The sequence below is a fragment of the Lasioglossum baleicum genome, chromosome 8 (assembly GCF_051020765.1).
Source record: "Lasioglossum baleicum chromosome 8, iyLasBale1, whole genome shotgun sequence".
In the NCBI taxonomy this organism is placed as follows: domain Eukaryota; kingdom Metazoa; phylum Arthropoda; class Insecta; order Hymenoptera; family Halictidae; genus Lasioglossum; species Lasioglossum baleicum.
Window position 1 is genome coordinate 2,054,726 of NC_134936.1, and position 20,980 is coordinate 2,075,705.

At 39.5% G+C, this 20,980-nt stretch overlaps 1 protein-coding gene across 3 annotated transcripts in view; it reads right to left on the reverse strand.

Moving 5' to 3' along the window:
• The window catches only part of 5-ht7 (5-hydroxytryptamine receptor 7), a 364,419-nt gene extending 344,257 nt beyond the window's left edge, over nucleotides 1–20,162 (reverse strand). For 2 of the 3 annotated variants that reach the window (XM_076428827.1, XM_076428824.1), the window contains exon 1: nucleotides 19,339–20,161. The gene's annotated coding sequence lies outside the window, so the exon portion shown is untranslated. Of the gene's footprint in view, nucleotides 1–19,338 lie in introns of all 3 variants that reach the window. The other variant, XM_076428829.1, reaches the window with a different exon arrangement.
• Nucleotides 20,163–20,980: the final 818 nt, after the last annotated feature.

The window sequence follows — 20,980 nt, forward strand, 5'->3', positions numbered from 1 at the left end:
CTGATAATTTTAGTGAGCTCAAAATGATACGACAGTATTTTTAAATTTACTGTTTTGCATAGGATCTACTCATTTTTGCTATAAATGCATAAAATGCACAGTCCATTAATGAAATGTTCAACATTTTTGGGACACCCTGTACGTAATATTCAGAATACGTAAATTGACACAGATCTACAAAATGCACTTTTTAAATTTTCAATATAGGTCCCGATAAAAAAGCTGTTGTTACGGATGACGAACAGGTGTTCAATATCATCTCTGGCAGGAACCGTCCTAGATAAACGAACAGAGCTACCCTAGATAAATCTACATAACTGTTTAGGTTAGTTTAGGGCCCAAACGTACGCACGACTGGTCGTTGACAAAATACGAATGTTCACTTGAAGGGTACTGACAAGTACCACCCGTCATTGCAGGGCTATATAAGCCCTTACATTTCTACTCTCGTGGGCTAGTACTGTCGTAATCACGAATAGTGTCGCGTCGTGCTGCATCTCGGAAGTCAACTACCAGTGAGATCGGACGTTCGTTCCTTTTGAATCAAAGTTTAACCGTACAGATTCCGCGAGTTCGGTCTAAAATCTGTTAGGCAGTGACAAGGTTGCTCCGAGTCCCCCGCATTGCCAGTGCGTCAACACCGTGCGTCTTAGCTTAGGTAATATCACCTTTCAATTTCTTTCCTATTCTAAATTCAGTTCATTCGCGACACAAATACACTTGTAGAACGAAACTCTATAGTAAGAATATATTTGTCTTCTTTGATAATTAACTCCTAACCAAGTAATTGAACGTCCCCACATGATACAATCTTACCGCTCGGATTGTATCAATTAAATTATACTAGTTACGAGGCTTACTAATTATCCTAGCAATTCCCTGATTAACCATCAGGTTCTTTCGCGACATTCCAATTGTCCGAACAGAGATTTATCCAACCTAGCGGCTCCCCAGTTTTGCATTGGGTTCGTCCGCATCCTAACAGCTCCCTGATTTCGCATCAGGTTCGTCTGTGCTATTATACAACCTCCTAGCAGCTCCCCGGTTTTGCATCGGGTTCGTCTGCGTTTGACTCCATTCCTAGAGGCTCCCTGACTTCGCGTCAGGTTCGTCCTCGCTGTCAATAATCCTAGCGGCTCCCCAATTTCGCATTGGGTTCGTCCACGTTCCTTAACTAACAAAATATCATATTCCTAGGGTAATAACCCTTCGCCGGCCACTCGTGCTGCTCGCGGCCCTGGCTCGTAACACTGTAAACAACAACTTCTAGTATTTTCTCTGTAATTCCGACCAATCGCAATTTTTGCAAACATTTTTTTCACGTCTTCTAGTAAACTAATTTCTCCAACTTCTCAAAAAATGTGTGACGCTAGAATGTTTCTAATAACTTCGCGGAACTGTGTGTGTGCTAACGTCAATTTCGATTTACAATTCGAAGCTACAAAATCCGATCAGAAGAAGTTACCGAAATCCGTGCAATTATCAGAAATCAGTGGAAAAATAGTATTACTGGTGTGACGAGCAATGCCGAGCAGCCCCATCGCACGATTAAAAAGCTTCGAAGCTAAGGAGCAAGGAAACCAATCGAACAGAAGCAAACACACTTATCCGTATTCGATGCTAAAAATACATAGCGAGCGAGTCTATCGTCCGCGGAAGTAGTAATTAACGGATTAATATCGTTCGTATTTAGCAGGGACTACGTCGAGCACGGAGCGTACAAAATAATTGCTGGATCGGTCAAGGCTTTAAACGGATAATGATCGTCTGAGAAGGAACGGGCAGAGAGTGAGGAAGCGAGAGTGACAGAAGGAAGGTAGGAGAGACAAAGCAATTAATAAACAAGTAAGACACGGGAAACGTTACTTCTTACTACCCGGCGCCCGTATTTTCGTATCCGTAGCCGAGCCACTTTATCTACGGCCCCTTAAAGAGGATACCGTCCGTCGTTCCCCGTTTCCTTAAAGCGGATACATCGAATTTATTCGCGAAGCAAATTCGGCCAGTGAATCATCATACATCCGAGCATGGCTTCTGACAAATTAGGAGCCTCGTCGACGACGAGCGAAATCGTGTCGTACTCCGTTAACAAGTTACTTTATTAATAACGCACAACGGAACTTAATCGAAAACGCCATGACGACGCGCGACGGCGGCACGGGGTTGGAAGATATACGATAGCTCTGGAACAGACGAACGCTGTTGCGAGCAGATTTGGGAAAATGGAAAATCTGAGGGTCGGGGGAAATATACAGGGTGTTGGAAACCATTCAATATGTATATGGTACGAGCTGAGAAGACCTTGATCTCCAGAATGTGTTGTTCAGAATGGTGATCTTGACAAGATATTTCAAGGTTATTGAAAGTTTACCTTTTATTTAGCTAGTGCTTCCTACGATCGATGCAGGATATTTTTAGTTTGCATGAAGATCCGCAATTACTACATTATTCACAACTATAATTGTTAACTTGCCCTTACGTTTGAAAGATTTTGAGGTGTTTCAGTTAATTAGACGAACATAAAAATGAAAATTACTAGTCCTACAGAGTGTTAAAGGATACGATATAGGTACTTAACCCTCATCCGTCCCTCATTTCACGAACTGAATCTGTTTCTCGGTGTCAAATTGACACAGTGACAAAAAATCGATAAAATAACAAGGTAAACAGTTACCAATCAAAACTTCAAAAAAGTAAAAAAATTACGCCAAGTACATGAATTGAATTGAGCCGCTAACACGGCATAATAATTATGATCACAAAAAACATGTGAAATCGAAATGAGCTGCAAAGTATTTACATAAACTATAAAGATCTAGACATTTGCCTAGATGTCCGCGGCCTGGAAGTCAAATGTACTTGGCGTGGCCAGGCAAGGTCAAGGTGTCGATAAATAAGAATTATTCATATTAAATTATTGGCCACGGCAAGTATTTGACTTCCTGGCCGAGAACGTCTAGATCTTTATAGTTTATGTACTTGCAGCTCATTTCGATTTCACATATTTTTTGTGATCATAATTATTATGCCGTGTTAGCGGCTCAATTCAATTCATGTACTTGGCGTAATTTTTTTACTTTTTTGAAGTTTTGATTGGGATATCACTTATTTTTATATACAAGAATAAAAGTTACAAATCCAGTGTCCCCCTGCATTGGTTTCAAAATTATCGCATTTGTGCAAAATCTTTTTTTGATCCTGATGTTCAGGAACTGGTTGAATTGTATCTGGGCGTTGAACCATCCATGTTTCGCGTGGTCTATAATTAGAGTTAGCTTGTAATAATGTATGAAAATATTCAATATGATCATCAGTTAACCATTTGTCTTTAATGATAATTTGCATATTATTAAAACTGAGCGGTAGGATATTAATACTATTAATTACAGACATGACGAATTATACTTTCTAGTACACTATTCTATTGTATATAATATTATTTGACACTTGGCAGGTTATGAAAGTTGACACTTGGCAGATTATGAATGAAATGAGAGATCTATTTCGATTGCGACTTCTTCGACTTCCAATGACAGACGACGAGCTCGAGCCCTGCCGAATGATCCCGAGAGTCGACGAACGAAACACGTGTGTTAGTCCTTTTGGCTGAATGTGTGCGTGTAACGCGTACACGTATTATGTTGACGAAAATTTCTTGACGAAGAAGAATCAGAAGAAAAATCGTACCATTTCTGACTGATCCATGACATGATATTACGATATCTCTGTCATACGTGGACCGATTTTATTGAATTTGGTCTTATTCGAAAGCTTATATGCGGTTTACGTAAGAAAATGCCTTTCAATTTAGAAAATATTGCAGGCGTGATCAGATATTAACGGAAGAAGTTTCAGGTTAGGTTAGAATGCCCGGTGTACGAGTAAAAGATACGCGGTAGCGACAGTTGACATCGATACAGGGTGTTTGGTAATTTTTCATGTACATGGCGTCGAGACGCTACCGCGTCTCTAGATTATTCGATGTTTTTTTATTCAAATTGATAAGTGAACATTTACATCTTAGGTTTCTCGGTTGTGTTCCGCATTAAAAAAATAAAAGTCACGATGTTTCGGACAAATTTACCTACAAGTAACAGAACAGTATAACTTATTTCGGGAAAACTGTGTCAAATTGACACGAGGGACGGATGAGGGTTAAAATCATGCATTCACAAAATGATCCGCAATGATTACATCATTCAAAACTATAATTGTTAATTTGACCTTAACTTTGTTCTAGTTAAGTAGAAGACCGGATATCCACGTCTACTTTCGGCTACCGAATGAAGTTCGTATAGAATAGCCGTGGAATGTCCGCGGTGTTCGTACCACGATCGTTCCTGATGAGTCTCCCCTTGAAAACTACAATGCCAGCAGTCGTGGATTTAATGACACGTGAACGGGGTCGGCCCCTCGAGGACGGTTCAACCACTGCCTCGGTTTTCGGCCGAGTCCCAATCAGGTTCGATATTTTAGAAAGCGACCAGAGACTCGCAAATAATCCCTTTCGGAGCACCCGATACGAACACAGCGCCGAACTGACTCGAGATTACACGGAAACAACGCCACCAACGCGACGGCGAAACCCAGCCATGACATCCTGGTCGACCTGTGTTCCGATGATGCACGATGCTTCCATGGCGAAATTGTGGAAATCGTGCGAAATTGTGGCCCGGGCCTTAATATGAATTTTTTGTTGGGGATACAGTATGTACTACTTTAGATGCTCCAGTAGTGTGCCTATGGAAAAACCGAGAAGGTTTATTTTATGGCAGGAATGAGTAGATGTAACTTAAAAAGCAGTAAAAACATTAGAAAAATTTAAAAACACTGTTATATTATTTTCAGCCTATCAAACATATTAATAATAAACCTACTGAGCTTTACAAGTAGCCGGAATTTACTTGTTGCCTTACAAAAATAACAAGATTCAATTTATTTGAACTTTGTGCGGTTCATATTATATCTGCTCTACTAAATAAATTTATTTAATCATTCATCACGAAAGTATCTTTATAATTTCAATAATCGCGAAATAAAAAATGTGGAACCAGTCATTTGGCTGGTTCCAGAAGAAGGAAGAAAATTAATTTAAGAAAGAAAATTAATTTCTATTTCACTCCAGTTTGTTGCAATTCAAGTAGAAACGTTTTATTTTGCATACAGACCCGCTGTCAATGCATTGCTTATCCCTGCAAAATCGTCGGATTAAAATGATTAAAAGAGGAAGTGCATTTTCACTTCTATTTCCTACAATTTCTCGGAACATCTTTATTCTACATAAAGATCCACAGTCGAAGGATGTTCTATTGATCGTGGCCGTGGAGAAACTCGCACTGGGTGAAAAACAGCAGAATTCAATTTTTTAACGTGAATTATCTCGCAACAGGTATACTCAGCGCACACAGTAAAGAAGATAAAATTGCACGTGCGTCACGGAGGCGCAAAATCATACAGTTCTCATGTACCAGGCCAATAAAATTCGCGCATGTGCGAGCGTTCGAACGGGAGCGGTTCGCGGCCATAGATCATCGAATTATCTCAGGTCATAGAAACACGAAAATATTCAGACATTCCATTTCTCCTTTCCGCTGGACCCGTGTTCCGTGAAGTCGCGATAAGAGGTCGCGAACGAGAAGACTAGAGAGAAAGAGAGAATGTAGGGACAATGGGAGAACGAGTGTGTAATAAAGAACTGTAGATAAAGGAGCGTGGCGGAACATGCGCAGGCGGGTTAGGAGGAGCGTTTATAATTATATCGCGTGTAACCGAGTTCCCGGCGAAACAAATCAAGCCCTGGAGCCTGTGTTGCCGGGTAACAATGGCGAATCCGAGGGAAGAAAGTCGCCATGAATAATGTGCATCTTATTTGGGCCGTCGAGCATCGCGTCGTCGTTTGCGGGAAATGGTCCTCGAGTCTAAAGTGCGAAATTGTGTAGAAGTGCGCAACGCGTAGATTCGAAAAGTAGATAGTACAATGTCAGGTGTGTAACGTGTATACAGTCGAGTCGGTGTCAACCGAGCGGAGTAAGCATGGAAATATGCTGAATAGGCTTTGGAAATAGCCTTGCCCGGCGATATCGAGGTGGATGCCGTGAAATATCAAGTAAAAATCCCTCTCGCCCGAAAAAACGGAGATAAAGCGGCGTGAAGATGTTATCGGCCACCGGGGAAAAAAAGACTACGTCGAGGAAACTTCGACGGTAGAACCTGCGAGTTTGATGCCGGCGTGATAAAACGTCTGCCGATATTTCGAGGGCTCCGAGACGCCTAATCCCCGCGTAGAATGATGGATATCGTACCGAGAGCAAATTAGATGCGGTCAAGCGTGCGCCGCACTTTTTCTCCAAGTTTCTACTGCACCGCGAGTTTCTAGATCGGGCATGTCAAACTCGCGGCCCGTCGACAAGTAGTCTGCGGCCTGACCAAAAACTTTGATACTGCTTGCGATAATTTACAACTGAAATTAATCGAAATGCAGTGTGAATCCGCATTGACAGAAAAATATGTAGATGTTGTAGCACTTATATGCGCGAACCGCTTTTTCCAACGTTAAAACATAATAAAACACTGCGGAGAGAAAATAATAAAACCTGCAATTATTGAAATTACGAAGTTGCTTACATAGAAATTGATTCGATTTTCTTTATCCAAGCACATATTGTATAATTAAAGTTGCACAAAATCTAGATAAATAGAGCCTCGTCATTTTTGTAAGCTAAAACATTTGAATCGCTGTTAGTACTCGGTAGATTTAGTGTTAAAAACAACGACTGGATCTCTTAATCCTTACCTTTCACGAGATGCATGTAATTATTTGTAGTTACTCAAGTTCGTTGGCTCGACGAACGTACCTCTGTTTCCATCGATTCGCAAAGTGATTACTAACTTTCTGCCAGCAGTGTGTAGACAAACTGGTAAGTTTATGCTAAGACAGTAATTTATATCTACTATGCAGATGCTTATGCAAATTCGCGTTATTATATCCAAGATGCTGCGCAGTAATATTACAGACAAATTAGGACGAAATAATGGAATTAAATAGAGAAGCTAAATTGTTGTTCCGCGAAACAGAAATTTCCATACTTTGAGTTGGAACAAAAGTTTTTAGCGTTTTTCAATTAAAGTTCAAAGATAAAATTAACAATAACACAGATGGATCCTAAAGTTAGTCTGCAATGGTGTCGATATTATTTGCAATTTATATAAGCTTCTGAATAATTGACAGGGAGACTAAAACAGATGAATCCTAGAGATAATGTGGTGTCAATACTATTTGCAATTTAGATAAGCATGTGAATGATTGAAATAGAGCAATAATTTTATAATGTTAAGTGGTACAAGCAGTGAAAATAGATGAATCATAGAGTTAATTTGCAATGCTGTCAATATTATTCGCAATCTATATAACTTTCCGAAACATTCTGAAAGAAAGAGATGTTATAACTAGACTGCGGATGTTTATGCCATTTTCAATTTTTGTAGACGAATTTTAAGAAAGTGGAAGTAAATCAAAATTGTACTAAATTCTGTCGAATTTTATATCCTACCCTTTTCTGAAAATTTTCAGAAGCCACAAATGAATAAAGATCCGCAGTCTAGTTGTAACGTACAATACGATAAAAATTTTATCTGTCCCTGTAAGTCAGGAAAGTGTTATCCCGGGTTCCCCGGCTAAATCGATGCAAACTAATGCATGAATAGGAAATAGGCTAGCGGTGCAAGATGAAAAATTTCGTGGAAACTGGAACCGGAATAGTGAAAATAAAGTAGTGCGCACAACGAGTGCAGCCAGCTGAGAGTAAAACTCGGTGTGTGCATAGTATACGTGCGGCTGGGAGACCGCGATAATAGAAAGGACTGTCCACTCTGGAATTTAAAATAGCTGGGTAGAAATAACGGAAAGAAGAAGAATGCGAGGCATAGTAATACACAGCCTGCGCGTTTCGAAATAATTTCAGCTACCGAGAACAACAATGACTCCACCTGTCTACGCGTACACCTGTATACCTTGCACGAGTAAGAGAGAACAAAATTTTATGCCTTTTCGTCCTTTTACGACCTTTTAAGTTTTTATGCTTCTCAACTGATTCTGTGACAACCAGGCGCACATTCAGCATTTTGGTCTATTTCGGGGTGCAACCGGGCGGAATAGACGTCGCCAAATGTTTCGCGAGGAAGAAATTAAAACACATTCAGAAATGTAGAAAACATGTAGGATGTATGATGGACAGGGCTTCGCAAAATTCAAGTTTTATTTGAAAATATACTCTGCTATTTTAGTTTGCCTGATATTATTTCAGTGACACAGTATTTCAGATATGCTGCTTTAATGTCTTATTTTCGTCAGAATTTGACCTTATTTGCACATCATTTCACATGGAAAATAATTAAGTTTGGAAAATAAAGTAATTCTAAATTCTGAAATTTTTTGAAACAATTATTAATACGAGAAAATAGCGATGTGTATGTGTAATGAAATTACTGGAATTCTTGTTTAACACAGCATATACTAAATAAACAATAAAATCAGACATTTATTAAATATTGTAGAAAATTTTATCGTAACAAACATTACCCTAAGGGTTAGTTTTACAGTTGGAATTAACTTTATAGCTACGAGGCAGCTACTGACCGACAGAAAAATAAATCAAGTCCGAAAAAATTAAACAAACCTTGTCCGTTTAACGTCACACAGTATAAAATTTCATATATTTTTAATCGCACTGGTGATCGATAAATATTTGAACTTCCGGTCGAGTACTTTGGAACGTTTCTCTCGATAACGCATTGTAATTTTCAGTGAATTTCCAGGAAGAATAAATTCCACGAACTAGGATCGTAAGGTTGAACCGGACGCGGGAAAACATGGGAGTTCGACGTGCCTCGCTCGGGGCATTTTTCCACAGAATTCGGTCCGTGGTTTGGAAGTGTACCAATCAAGAACCGGCACCAAAAAAACCTTTCCCTTTGCTCGGATTGAAAAATGTGGATAAGATTATTTTAATTAAAAACAAACAACACAACAGAGTCACTGCAGAATGCCTTCTAGCCGAATTTTTGAAAGATATCCTGAAAAGTTCGATCTTGACGTAAACTTGAGAAAACCTCTCTCCTTCTTTCGAATTAAAAAGTTCTTGAAGTGAACGTCCACTTTCCAGTATGAAGGACTTTATTTTGCTAGCGTTGTCCTTTTTCTCAACGTACGCCATATTTAAAATAGGACAAGTTCTTCTCAATTTGAATCTTACATTTTACTGGCGTAAAAGTAAGATTTATTTAATGATAAAATTATATATCTAAATAAAATGAATCTAATAAGATTTATTTAAAGATAAAATTATATATCTAAATAAAATGGATCTAATAAGATTTATATATATTTAAAGATAAAATTATAAAAATCTAAATAAAATGGATCGGTTGGTAATTTCCATGGGACCCACCCCACTCTTCGGTTCAGCAGCCACGTAGAGGGGGCAACTCTCCGGTTGAAGAACGTAAGCCGGAGAGAAGAGTGTCGTTGGGAGCCACAACTCGTCACCCCTGTTATAGACTGTAATAATATTTCTCGATGAAAACGCTTTCTAACATCTGCATTCGAAAATTGGACATTTCATATGCAACAAGCTAATATTTGAGCGGAAGAATTGGAAACGCGGAACGAAATATCCCATGATCGAGACCGACGAGTGGGGCGGATCATTTCAATTAAAAAGAAGCAACGACCGCCACGGAAGAAAGTTCTCGGCGGGTAACTAAAGCGAGCAGACAATGGGAACAATACGAACACTGCGTTGCGAGGGCCGGCGGGGATGTAAACATTGAGATTCGCGGAATGAGGTTTCAACTAGCACAAAGTGGCACTGTCGATAGATATTTGTGGCAACGACATTTTGCACCGTAACGCAAACACGTGCGGCGAGGAGGTATGGCCGCCATAATGCCGACCGTTTCGTATTCATAAATGCATGTACAGGGTGTTCCATCTAAAACGGCCCGCTTATTTGTTTTCTCCGGCTGGTATTCTATCAGACACGTCCCCAAAAATATTAAAGTCGGTAAATTCAAATTAAACAATATAAAGACCATTTAAAAAACCATAATGATCTTTAAAAAAAGAAGCATAAAAAGTGACGTCCATAAAAAATATTGCCCTCCATTTGATTGGCATTCTTAAAACAATTAAAACATTTCTCGTGCTGTCGCAGTTAAAAATAACTAGACGATTTGGTTCAGGTGAAATTTATACAATTTGTCAATCAACTTTTCAATACAGAATGACATTAACCCCATTAGTCTGTTATTTGTGTGCACGAATATTTTTAAGTTAATTTTTCTGTCCTCATTCATACAGTGACACATAACCGAATTTAATTGTGTCATTCTAATTGGGCCCGTCAGAGTCCGCACTGGCGAAATTACGTGATGAAGGGGCCAATTGGAACGTCGACAGCCCTTCTGAATATTTCAAAATGAAATATTTATAACTCTCGAAGGCGTTCTTCCAGATTGCGAATTAATTTTCATGCAGGTTCTAGAGGCCACTTAGGTCGAAGCTTATTTTTAATCCGTCCGCTTGTAAGACTAATTATTATGGCTCTCGCGAACCCATTCGCCGTATTGTTTTCTGTGAAAATCTATACCAAGACAATATTGAACCCGTCTGGGTCTGCGCGTTCATTCAGGAGCACAACTTTACACGCTGCACTGCTACTGCGAAAATGAGTTATAGTCATTGTTATTAGTTCACTGTATTACGGCACGCAGCTTGATGAGAATACTGAAAGACAAAAGGTAGAACAACGTTACTACGTTATGAATGACCTCGCAATTTTTAGCTTTCTCGCGAATTCGATTACGAATACATTTTCTGTTTTGAGGCTCGTTTAAATGCATTACGTTCTTTTATTGTGCCTGCAGTTTTCAGACTGTCAAGGCTGTAGTGAATCAATAAAATTCGCAATCTATTTGTAATGTCATAGGTTGTTGACGATAGTATTTGGTCGATTTTTCAATTACAAAGTTGAAACGTAGTGTGTTCTATAAAAAGTTAATTTTGCCTTTGCGAGTTCTACAATTCTCAAAAGAAATTCTTCTCAATTAAGACGTGTACATTTAATATAAAGTGGAAATTTGCAAATGCAGTATTATGATACAATTCTGCTCAATAAATCACAGAATTTGATTCAACGTGTACATAAATACTTGATAAATGTCTCGATAATCGAGGTTTCACTGAATCGTCGACTGAACAAGCAAATGTGCTGAGAATGGCGTCATGTTTGGACTCGTTTGAATCGGAAAAATTGCAGGAATATGGTGACAACAGTTTCATAAGGCAATAATACGTTAAAAAGAGACTGCTGTCGATTAATTCTTCAAAGATATGAGGTATAGGAGACTTTCGAAACCGCAAAACGCGGTTAGGAGAGTTTGAAAGATTTTGAAAGTTTCATTGCAAATGCGAGAGTGTTTAAAACTTTTCCAGCAATCCGATAGTGCAACTGAACTATTTATACATTGAGAGCCGCGCAGCGAGATGGAGCGGCACGCGACAGACATCAATGGAATAAACATCACCTTTAAAAAATTCCCGCGGCGTGATTCGGTCAAAGGGAGTGCGGGATATCTTGTGCGGGACAACGATATCCATTTTCTTGAGAATGTATAAATAAATCAATGGACCGGCTCGCGTAAACGTATCGTTGCTTTTGATCTTCCACTTCAGCCGGCACTTTTCGCTCCGCAAGACCGATTATCCGCGAGTTAATGAAAAATTCCCATCGCTATTCCACGGAGGCAATAGTATTGAATATCTCTCTCTCTCTCTCTCTCTCTCTTTCTATGTTTGATACATATTAAATTCGTGCCGACGGTATAGAGTTACATTTCAAATGCATAACTCTGCAAAACTATCGTTACGTCATTGTGCGCGCAGCGGAACAGGAAGGAAACCCAGCGGGGCACACAAACAAACTCGCAAGAAGAATTATGAAAATCCAAATGAGAAAGTTAACTTTTTTCCAGGCCGGTGACGCGGAATGATTGATATTTAAAAAGATGGAGTTGGTGAAGGAAACGATGGCACTAAAGCTGGTTTATTTTCACTTAAATCTCTTCGCGTTGAATATGCCGCGGTCTGAAGTTTCAATATTCATACGCCGTTTGGACAATTTTCCAATTTTATAGCGTTCGTCGTATCGTCCTACTTGAATATCATTTAGCCCGTAAATTATAAACAGTCAACCAACAAGAGATTTTTTATTTGTGAAGATTCGAGTTGTCGCCCTTAGACACGTGGTTGGTAACAATTTAAAAATTGTGAATTGTTGAAAAACAGCTTTTTTCATCAGTTAAAATAACATTTCTTAATGAAATACCGAGTAAATAATAGGTTGTCTCAAAAAAGGTTGTATCACTATAAACTATAATATACACGTAGATCATGATTCAAAACGTACTCCACTTTGTTAACGATCTTAAACAATGCTACACGTATAGGGTGTCTAATAAGATAATATGATAGTTGTTTGCATCAACTGCAAGATGCAGAGGCTACATAGACATTTATTCATCCCAATCGTTCTAACGACCTGAAAATTATGCAACACTACCTACAGGGTGTTCTCGGAAATAGTAAACACTATTCTTCTCATTCTCTATTGACGAAATCGAAGGTCACCTTCATTTTTCCAACGTGGGTTGAAGGTATACAGAAACATGTAATCATTCAAGACACATGTCAAGTGAACGGAAACTCGGTAGCAAATAATTAAGAGTGGTCGACTGAAGGAGACATGAATTTAATAGCGAAAATGGCGAGTGGGCTGAAGGAATTCGCGTAATTTCGAACGAATTGAGTTCGCTGTGTACTTCGTTCCGCAAAGTATCTCGTTTCCGAAGCTCGAAGGCAGAAAAAGAACGTTTCGCGCAGATATAAAACTGAAAGAGGTAATTAAAAGCTCGGTGGAAAACATAACTTCTTATTTCGCGCGATTACGAGGGGAGGGGTGGGGAGGGGGCAGTAGTATTAAAGGGAACCTCAAAGAAACCGAAATGTCCGGGGAAAGTATGTAGCCTGTTAAGATTTTAAACGGGAACGCTGGCTTAATATCGTTCGTTCACTTTCATATTCCAGGAGATGCGGTATACCCCCGTGTTCTGTAGCGAAATCTCGAAAACAAGCGACCCATGTGGAAACCAAATCCTTTTTTACGCGAATCGGTGCTCTCCATTGTCGCGGCAGCCGCCGCCGCGCCGTCACACTTCCTTTGACGTGTGCATGTTTGAATTATTCAGACCCGCGACTTTCATGAACTTCGTGGTGAAGGAGTCGTTGTTGCGTGCATAGTCTGAAGATTATTTCCGAGGAAAAAAGCAACTGGACCGGATCAGGCCGGCACAATGGCCACTGTACAACCACCTGAACGTTCTATTATTCGATTAATGTACACATCCCGTGTTATCGATTCCCTTGAGCGATCCCATTCAGTCTATTAACGCGATCGGCGTCGATTGAACAGCTATAATAATTCCACAGGATTAAGGATGTTCTGGAGGTATATAAAAACGCAACAAAATTTTTGAAAATTTGACAAGATATAATTCTTACTAAATTAAGAATTTAGCAACTTAAACGAATTATAGCAACTTATAGTTTGCACATTTTAACACGTCTTCTTGTGGAGAATTCATAAAATTCCACTTCAAACCCTATGTAAACCTTGAAAAAACGGGTTACCCTCGGTTGGTCGACAATTCATTTCGCCGATACAGCTCTCATCGACGATTTGACCGTGTTAGTGTCGGTGAATCCGTGTCGATGAAGACATTTGTCGACGATTTGACCGTGTAGATAAAAACATAGTGTCGACGAAAGTTTGTGTCGGTCAAATCGTCGATGAAAACAGTGTCGGTGAAATGAGTTGTCGACCAACCGAGGGTAACCCGAAAAAACACAACTAGAAACTAAAAAAAAAAATACACTGAAAAACAGAAATATACTCATGAATGGCTTTCATTGCCAATATATTGATGGATATCGAATTTCTTGTACTTTTGTCTCCCATTGTACCTCCAGAACATCCTTAAAGAAACGCGAAGAGAAGTCGGAAAATCAAAAAGTCAATTATTGCGTTAAAATCGTCATAAAAGTACTAAAGCACTAAACTTTGAAATTTAATTTTTATATAGGAACTGTCTGTACAATTTGGGTGATCAAATTATTATTCGCGTGGTGGATTAATGTCACTACAACTTCAAATTCACTACTGCTGCCAAAAACTTTAAACTTTAAAGGGAAATGTTGTTCACAATTGACAACATACTTCAAGGTGATTGAAATCGAAGAGGAGGTGGCGCGCGTCGACAAGTTTACCATTTACAACGTGAATTCTACGGTTGAAGAACTGTTTAGATACAACAAATAAATTCGGACGTCCAATGTTTATACCGTACAAGAAGAATGTATAAATTAGGGTTGAAATTTAAATGAACGCAAGTATCATGGAAAGATAAAATTTTCTAGCTGAATTACAATGAACTCTGGTGAAATAAACATTAACTATCTTTCTTAGCATGTTTAACAGGTAGAAAATAATACAACGATATTTTTGTATTCTTCTAACGTCTTTTCCGCGATCTACTCATGGAAAGCTGCCAATGAGATCGCACCAGGAACCTTCGTCCAGAAACCTTGACGTATGTAATCGCGTGTGTTTTCTAACGACTGCATGATTGATAACGGGACATTACCATGATATTTCCATTTGTTTCGACTCGTCAATGTACACAAAGGTTGTTCGATGGGAACTGGGTTCTATTTCGATTTTCGACTGATTAAATACACTCATCTAAATGCAAGCATTCCGCGGAATCATCCGCCACAGAGGCGACCAATGTGTAACACATTGTTACTGGTCTTTTTACTAAACGCCCACGATTTTGGCAATGAACCTCGCGTCGATTCTCCACCGAGTGGGACTGCTCGTATCTCGATTGGTGTGCTCGACTTTGCCAGCACATGAAAAATTAATCGTCTCGCGGAGAACCTCCCATTGTTGCTTTGACCGCGGGATCGACGCGTACACGCGCGATTAACATCGATTCTCGCGCGACCTTTGGAAATGAAATTTTGTAATTTATCCGCGGAGCGGAACGAGCCGTAAACAATACGCACCGCAATCAATATCATAGAAAGTAAAGGACGAAACTGGTTTTTACGGTAAATATTTTTTAAACTAATGTTTGTTTAGTGATTTAGTACTTTTATGTAGGGAATCACGAGTGAGACATCGACTAGTGCAATAAAAGAACATACGATTCCTTTAAAAAATTTAAGTTCGCGTCCACGTAGGAGAAAGATATCTACATCGGAAAGTGTGCCCCCTTATACCGTTTAGCTTTTGTCTGGAACATTTTTTAATATTATCAACAGTTTCGGGGAGATACTCGACTGTAATTAATAGTTAATTCTGAATGACATTCGCTTCAGGAAATTAAGATGTACAGAGTACAACAGAGTACTGGTGTCGTTCGGATTACCTATTGTGTGCATTCTTTAATAATTTAAGACGCGAGGGTATAAGATTTGAATACTCGAGCAACGTAGTCGGTTTTTTGCTTATTCTGCTTTATATGCAAAAGAATTCTGCAGCTCCGTCGGTATCTCAAAGAGGAAATGTTTTCTTTCGTTAACATCTATTCAGAGCTAACAATAGAAAGTATTCTACAAGATACGGGAGGTATAAATCTACTACTGGACAGATTTCGTTCGTAAGAACTAATTGCTATTGTTGTAACATTCTAGTTAGTAATTGACGAACCTATTCGTAAGCATGGCGATAAGTACAAGCTATTTTCGTAAACAAACACAAGAGAATATTATTTTAAACTTCAATCTCGTTAACTGCGCTACGATGTTAAAGAAACCTTACACCATTAGTCGCGCGAATGTTTATGCAAATTTCTATTTTAATAGCCAGGTAACACGGAACCGACGCAAAATGAAATTTTATCTTCTTTTATTAATACTCTCGGTTGGTTAAGACCGACGCAGAATGATTAAACGAAAAATACATTTTCACATAATTGCCCCTTTTTATAATTGACTTGGGCAATTTTTGTTTCGCACAAATATCCCCAATGACAATGGCATTCATTTCCACAGAAATTGCAATGGTTAACTTTCCGAGACGACACTAATCATTCTTTTTATCAATTAATTTTCGATACACTATACATAAAATATCCCGTATAACACAATCAAAAAACAGTTTAGAAAAACTATATATACACACCTCATCAGCTGTGTGTGAAAACTCGCTGCATTTTTTCAGTTTCAATCTTTGAAGGGGCCAGGCGCTTTTCCATTACAAACTTCAATTTTCTTTACGAAAATTTTATATGCAGGATGTCCCCTACATACCGTGGACAAAAGTGAGTCGAAAAGAATGAATAAAATTTTTTACGAGACACCTGGTTTTTCGAGGAAACGGAGTTCGAATACGATCAGACGCATCAGATGATTCGCTGAATTTTCAAGCTCGATTTACTCGAAAACGTAGCGTCAAATGAAAAAGTTTTATTCTTCCTTTTCGCCTCACTTTTGCGTGTAGAATTACTTCCCGATCGATTGTCCATGGTATGCGGGACACCCTACAACCAACATATTCGGCAAAATTCCCAAGTTCGTCCCTGGCCACTAAGTGCTCAGTCCGGCCCTGTTTTTGAGACATTTACATTGTACATGGCAGTAAATGTACAAAAGAAAAATTGTTTTGTACAAAGGTATTCTATCTAGCGACGAGTGAAGGGGTTAGCTGATAGAACAGAAAAAAGAAGCACGCATTATATACTTTTTTCCTGGAAGCTTCTCCCGTAATCGACCGGCGAACAAAAGCTCCCAACCCACGATCAAAACGAGACATCTCAATAAATAATCTCGATGCTCGATGCATTTCATAACACGCCGGCGACCTCGACATCGACGACGGCCGTTTCGAGGTCATCGATACAGGTCCTCTCTCTCTCTCTCTCTCTCTCTCTCTCTCTCTCTCTCTCTCTCTCCTCTCTCTCTCTCTCGCCTCTAGTCTCCGGCTGCGGAGAATTGTCATAGAGGAAAGTCGGGCTCCGTCGGCCCGAGACACCCCCGGCGCTTTTTCCGATGGATCGGCACGAAACCAGAACCTTTGAAAAACATTTCCCTTGATACAACAACTCGATAGGCTCGATAGCGTTCCCGGAACGCGCGGCTCGTGTGCAAACCGACGACCGGAGAGGTCAATAGGAACCAATTTCCTTTCCCAGCGTTACAAGCGAACGCGTTTTTATCACACTTCAACCCTTGCAAACCATCACCACCCACCCCTATTTCACGGAACTCCTAGTCCTGACACGAGACATTAACCCTCCACGGACGAATGCCACCGCTACACCATTAGCAGATGATTATTCCCATATAATATTGATCGAATTTTCATTAATACATACTAGGTTCACAGGACCCGCCAAAATTTCATTTCTTTGGATGTGTATTGTCGAAAGAATGGCTAAACATTTCTAGTCACCACCTTGACAAGGTGCTACCTCTTCGACAGAGTTGGGCATTAATCGATTAAAATTTTAATCATGATTGATTGATTAATGTATACGATTAAAAAAAGAAATCGTCGAAAAATCGGCGATTGATTCAATCGATTGATTTAATCGTCAATCGTTGATTAAGAAAAGGAATCGTTGATTAAGAAAAGGAATCGTCGAAAAAAAACATAAAAGCACGTAAACAGAAATTGTATTATGGACCAAATGACAATACACCTAAACTCAGTTTACATTTTTTTCAGTATTCATACAGTTCTGATTACGTATTTCATTTCGAAGTTTCAGCAGTTAATCATTAATCAATTATCCGATTGACGATTATTAATCGTTAATCGCAATTAACGATTAAAGTAGTAATTTAGTCATCAATCGTTGATTAAATTTTTGCCCAACTCTGCTCTTCGAGCATTTTTTAAAACATAATTAACACGTCCTTTAACTCTATTCTCAATTTTTTTCAGAACAAAATATTAACAAATAGTCGAGTTATTCGCTTGTTCTCGGAACGGCCTTTTATCGATACATCCATGCATTGTCGGCACTGCTGGCAGAAATGGAAACGTTTGAAATGAAACTTTTTTTTATTCTGAAACTAGCAGCAGTTCGTATCGGAAAAACTCTTTTTACTTTGAAAAATAAATTTTGATCATTTAATATTTGAGATATCAAAAGAAATCTTGAAACCTTTATTGTGTGGAAAAAAAAAGAATCAGAAAGAATGAAATGAGAGAATATAATTGGGGCTGAATGTTAATGTAACCATTTCCTGGTGTTCTACAAGCCTGCGAATCTCATAAATTCATTAAGATCCACGGTGTAGTTTTAAATTTGTGTTTGAATTGCGTCTGCAACTGTTGGTGCATGCTACTTTTAATTTTCGTTATGCCAGCCTGTGCTTTTAAAATTTGTATACACCTCTCTTCTATACATTGAACTAGCAATACACGAAGCGAAAGCTATTATTTATAACCGTTCATATCATATTTCAGTACTTATTTGAAGTACCGCTTTCAATCACAAAATTGCATTTGGTTCAGTTTGACCATTCACAAAACAAATAATAATAAACCCAGCACGTTTGATGCATGGCAGCATTGGAATAAAATCATGTCGCAATCACATTAACAATTTTAATCAAACGTTTCTGCCATGTTTGTATCGTGAAACAGAGTAAACGAACTGCAACATTCCCTCGCCCTCCAATTTTTTACAAAATTACATGTATCATTCGACTCCAAATGTCGAATAAGATTTAATTGCAACATTAATGTTTTTTACAAGAATGCGAAAAAATACAAAATACAAAATTGATAACACATTTTCAACTTATGTCGATTTTCGTTCAAACGCATTTCCATCTTATGTATATTGCAATTTATCGAAAGTATGCCATTTTAGTAACTCCATCGTAGAGCTTATTCTCCTTCGTCGATTCCGATTATGTATCGGTTTCTACGAGTTTTTCTCCTGCTCTATTTGTTTTTCATTCTGTTCAACACGTTCCCATACGCTTTTATTTATCAATCTCGGAAACAGTCTTTTTAAAAATTGGCTGCCACATGAAATTACAAAAAAGGGATGATGCTCATAATCAAAACAAGAAAGCAGTACATCAATGAAAATTTGCATTAAACTTGCTCTCTGAATATTCAACAATTAAAGTCTCCCCGCAACTTCCTCGATCAACGGATAAGCGTATCCTCCCCAAAGCAACAACCCCCAATATCCACGTACCTGTCCAACACCACGAAGATCCGCTCAAAGGTGTAGCTTCTGGCAGGTTCCGGAGGATCGATCCTCGATCTCGTGCAGGTCCGCTGAACCACCGTTAAACACCGTCGCGCATCACCAGAGATCGTTCACACCACACTGGCAACAAATGTTTCAAGGACACTTTACCAAAGCTACCAAACCTGCAAGTAGCAGCGCGAATGATCGAAAGCGGAACCAGGTGCGTCGACCCCCGTGTCTCGATCTTTCACACTATCGCGAAAAAGACGGAAGTTGGCATTCCGAATCGACGCGCGATTTTCCCGGCTTCCGGCTGGGACACTGAACGTTGCGATCTACGGAGAGACAGGACCACATCCGTCCGGGCCACTCGATCACAAGTACTCCCTCGGAAGACGGGTACTGTATCACCCGACAGACAGGTCTTCTAGGTTGGTGGGCAAAAAGCGTTTCCAAGGGACGACGGAAATTTTCTCCGAAGCCTGTTCACCTTTCCTCGCGGCACTATTTAAGGTCCCGGTTTACCCGGTTAATCCCGTGCATCGGATGACACTGACGGTTATTTTCAAGGTAATGTTTTCTTTTGAAGTTTGTCTGATTAGGCCAGCAGCCAGTATACGCAGATGTTCGTTGAGAAAAGTGGCCGGTCGGCTTGACTCTCTGTTTGTATTTCGTCCTGTTGCTTCGCCTCTTCTCCGCTCTGCTTTAGCGGCGGGTCGCGAGGTGGAGGGAGAAACGGGTATGCGCTCGCGGATCGGCTTCGCGGAGCGTCGCGACACCGACAACCCGCTCGGGCGTTCGTCGTACGACTAGACCGGGTTCTTGCCGTTGACCCGGACCCGCCTTGCGGCGCTTGCGCCGCGCCGCCAAATTACTGCCCTATCCGGAAAACCGTCCAATGCATGACGCAACGTATCGTAACGCCCTGTACCGTTGTTTTCCCATGGACCCGCGTGCGTTCGCGAACGGCCACGCATTTTTCGCCCCACGCTAGCTGATCGCGCACCGGTACCCGCCGACACGGTGGGGCGTCTGCCCCGAAAATCTGCCCAAAATTATTCTCACATTACTTCGAGACTTAAAGCCATAGTACAGTAGCTCGTTGGATTCGTCTTGACGTCATCTACAACAATATTTAAGAAAAAATGTATAGTACGTGACATTTCAAACATTAAGCTGCCTATCTCCATGAAAACAAATTGTTTTCAGATTTATAGACGACTGAACATTGATTGATTTCTGTTCGAAACATTTCTTTGTCAGATTATTAAGATGTACTAATTTATATGCAATTTGGAACAAATTAAATATGGGATGAACTCGAGAGTAAACGAATATTATTGCTACAGAAATTAATAGATGAAATGTTAAATATAAAATAGCAAATAACGTAGCATTGATAATCAAATGAAAAATATAGATTAATATCTGAAATTAAATTAAAAGCATCGATTAACATTGCAAATCGAATGAAAAATGTAAACTGGAATTGCAAATCAAATTAAAAATACGGACAACATCTTTTTTGTGGGAGTTTCTTTTACCGGAATTGTCGACTGTTTTTCGTAATCTATCGAGTACGTGTGTTCTTCGGTAGTAGTGGTTAATGTGTCTGATCATTACTGGCCATTTCTACTGCAATAGG